Genomic DNA, 4,191 nt, shown 5'->3' with positions numbered 1-4,191 from the left:
CTGTCCCCACTCTCAGAAGATTACCCTCTATCCCAAATCACTGTCCCACTCCTAGAACTTTGCCTTCTATTCCAGTTCATTGCCTCCATTTCCTGGACTTTGCCCTTTATCCCAGATCATTGCCCCCACTTCCAGCACCTTGGCATTAAAGTTCACCTCTTGTAATTTGCTACAAGTCAGAGGAAAACACAGGGGGAAAGTAACAGAAAGCGTACATTTTTTTCACGAACTGATGACAAAGTTTTTCATCAAAGGTATTGAAGATCAGGCAGGTTTGAGTGAATATCGGATGTGGGTAATGGGAAATCTGGAAACAGCAATTGCCAAGGTGACATACAGAGCAATCACTGGAACACAGGAGGATGTTGGGCCCATTAAACCCGTGCTGTCACTCACTGAGAACTTGTGTGATCTGGATCTTAACTGCATTTGCCTGTTCTGCCCCCGTAAATCTGAATATCTTCCCCCAGTAAAAGCCTGCCAATCTCCGTTTCAGAGGGAGAAAGTTATCCCCAGTGTGTCGGTGGAGAAAGTTGCTGGTTTCCCTTTGTGCGAAGACCATGCTTCCTGATTTCAGCCCGGAGTTCATGGTTACATTCCGGATTTCCCTGGCAATTGGAATTACTCCTTTATAGATGTCTTGTTGTCAACACCCTCAAAGGGGAGCACTCCCCTTTGGTAAAGGAAGCTGAGCACACGCTCTCTCTCTCACACACATATACACAATGCCACCACACACACATACACTCTCACACAGACACATTTTCTCTCACTCACACACACACACACACACACTCACACAAATACACTCTCACACGACACACTGGCACACTCATATGCACACACAGACACCCAAACACTTGCACATACCTACACAGACACACACACATACTCACACACAGACAGACACATACATTCACACAGACACACACACATTCAAACACAAACAGACACACTTACACACACAGACACGATACACACAGGCACATACACACGCACACATACATGTACAGACATAATCAAGCACACACACACACCATAAAGACGCCAAACTATCCCACCTAATGAGCACCTGGGCAGAAATCACAAAAGATGTACAAAGGCACAGGTTATATACAGAAAACAATATAGACCACATAAACATACGCACTCAGACCATAAACGCAAGTAAAGATATACACGTTGCCTGTACAGAGTATATATATATTATATAGGTGTGTGTGTGTGTGTGTCACAGGTGTCATGCTGAGTTTGTGCTTGGGTGAGGGTTTGTGTCTGTGGGGACTATCGGTGCATTGTATCTGGTTGTGTGGAGGATGGGCCTGTGTTTGCGTAATTGTGTGTGTGTGTGCGTATGCCTGTGGGCGTTTGTGTGTATCTGTGGGTGTGTGCGAGCGTGAGGCAAAAAAAAACAATTTTTCTTTCTGTAACACCTTTAACACTATAACAGGTCCCGGAGGACTTTACAGGATCGTTAAAACACAACATTCAACACTCAGCTGCATCAGGAGATTTCAAGAGAGATGACTAAAAGCTGGTCAAAGAGGTAGGTTTAAGTGAATCATAAACTCAGAAAGAGAGGTGGATGGTGCATGGAAGGAAATTCCAGGGTCTAGGCATATAGATGAAAATGGAATAGTGTAGGATAAAGGGGCTTCAGATTGGTTCCACAGGTCGGTGCAACATCAAGGGCCCAAGGGCCTGTACTGCGCTGTAATGTTCTATGTTCTATTTGAGGACACAGCCACCAGGGTGGACCAGTTAAAATCAGAAAGCTCATCAGGCTCAGAATTTGAGGAGGGGCGATGCCACAGAGAGTCATGGGGCAGAAGGAGGTTACAGAACTGGGGAGGTTGGGAAAGGGGTTTGAAATCAAGGATGAGAACTTTAATATTGAGGCTTTGCTTAGGAGGGAGCCCAGTGTAGGTCAGGGAGCACAGAGAGTGAAGGGTGAATGGGATTTAGTGCAGGTTAGGACATGGACAGCAGAGGTGACTTTCAGTTAATGGAGAGTAGAACTTGGGAGATCAGTCTGAACTGTGTTGGAAGAGTCAAGTCTAGAGACAGCAGGGGATGAGCCAAGGCAGCGTTGAGTCAGGTGAGGTTTCACATTGGGAAGTAGGTGATGTGAGGTTCAGGACAGATGTGTGGTCAGAAGCTTAAATTCTGGGTCAAGTCCCAACACCAACCTCACGAAAATGTGCATACATTGGAATGTATGGGCAGCTCAGTGGTCAGCACTGCTGCCTCACAGCACCAGGGACACGGGTTCGATTCCACCATCGGGCGACTGTCTGTGTGGAGTTTGCAAATTCTCCCCGTGTCTGCGTGGGTTTCCTCCGAGTGCTCCGGTTTCCTCCCAAAGGTGCAAAGATGTGCAGGGTTAAGTGGATTGGCCGTGCTAAATTGCCCACGATGTGCAGGCTAGGTGGGTTAGCCATGGGAAATGTGAGGTTACGAGGATAGAGTGGGTTGCTGGGTCAGGAGGGATACTAATTAGAGGATCAGTACAGACTCATTCGGCCAAATGGTCTCCATCCACGCTGTATAAATTAGAAACAGGAGGAGGCCATTTGAAAAGATTGTGGCCTCAATTCTGTTTTCCTTTGTGCCACGTCCACGATTCTTTGACTCTCTAGTTAGTCAAGAATTTAATTCACATCTGCCTGAAAAATATTCAAAGACCCTTTCTCCACCGATCTCAGAGAAAGAGAGTTTCAAAGATTCGAGACCCTCAGAGAGAAAAAAATAAATGTCCTCAACCCCATCTGAAATTATTAAGCTGTGTTCCCCAGTTCTAGTCTCTCCCACAAGAGGTAAAATCCTCTCAGCGCCCACCCTGGCAAGTCCCCTGTGGATCCTATCTGTTTCAATAAGGTCACCCCTCGTTCTTCTCAATTCCAATGGGTACAGGCCCAACACAGGCAAATACCACACACAGTCGCACCAACAACCACACACTCAGAGACCACACACACAAACACCGTTCTCTCAGATTGTGTGTATTATCTCCCTTTTCGATGGGAGACTGGGAGTGCTCAGACACAGACAGTTCTACAGCACAGACTTTCCAACTAACAGAGGGCTTTACCAAATGCTGGAGCCGGTAAGTTACCCAGAGCGGGGAATCTGTGGGTGATTTTTCAGAGCTGGAATGTGTCATGTGGCAAGAATTGCTGGAGCTGCATTCCTCATCCCCCACCATCCCCCGCCAAGCATCGAATCCACTGGGAAGAGCTTCCTGTCCAACTTCAGAAGTGGCAGGGACACAGCAACCTGGGTGGGAACCAAACCAGGATCAGTGCAGACAGCTCCAAATCCTAGGAATTCCAACAAAGTGAGTGAGAGTGTGTGTGAGTGAGAGAGTGTGTGAGAGTAGGAGTGTGTGAGAGTGTATATGTGAGTAAAAGAGAGTGTACGAGTGAGAGTGTGAGCGAGTATGAGTGTGTGAGAGTATATGTGTTTGTGTGTGAGTGAGAGAGTATAAGTGTGTGTGTGTGTGTGTGTGAGTACTAAACAGCGTGTGCATAAGAGTGCGAGTGAGAGTATGAATTTGTGAGTGTGTGTGAAAGTGAGTGTGTGAAAGAGTGTGTGTGTGAGTTTAAGCATGTGTGTGTGTATATGTGTGTGTATGTGTGTGTGTGTGTGTGTATATGTGTGTATGTGTGTGTGTGGTATGTGTGCACTATTTAACCACAAGGGCCGCCACAATCCTAGTCTCACGCACTCCATCAGGAAGGTGTTTGTTAGGTAATAATCAGCAGCAGCATAGCTGGATTTCAATTTAAAAAATGGATACATCATAGATCCATCTGTGAAAACAAGTACTTGGACACTGCATTATATTGTGCATAGTAAGTTCTTTCAGACGCATCTGGCATGGTGAGGTTGGCAAGCGTGGTGCCACTGTTTAAGAAGGCGGTAAAGAAAAGCCAGGGAACTATGGACGGGTGAGCCTGACCTCGGAGGTGGGCAAGTTGTTGGAGGGAATCCTGAGGGACAGGATGTACATGTATTTGGAAAGGCAAGGACTGATTCGGGACAGTCAACATGGCTTTGTGTGTGGGAAATCATGTCTCACAAACTTGATTGAGTTTTTTGAAGAAGTAACAAAGAAGATTGATGAGGGCAGAGCAGTAAATGTGATCTATATGGACTTCAGTAAGGCATTCGACAAGGTTCCCCATGGGA

The sequence above is a fragment of the Chiloscyllium plagiosum genome, chromosome 11, assembly GCF_004010195.1.
Source record: "Chiloscyllium plagiosum isolate BGI_BamShark_2017 chromosome 11, ASM401019v2, whole genome shotgun sequence".
Classification (NCBI taxonomy): Eukaryota; Metazoa; Chordata; class Chondrichthyes; order Orectolobiformes; family Hemiscylliidae; genus Chiloscyllium; species Chiloscyllium plagiosum.
Note: the sequence above shows the minus strand (reverse complement) of the source record.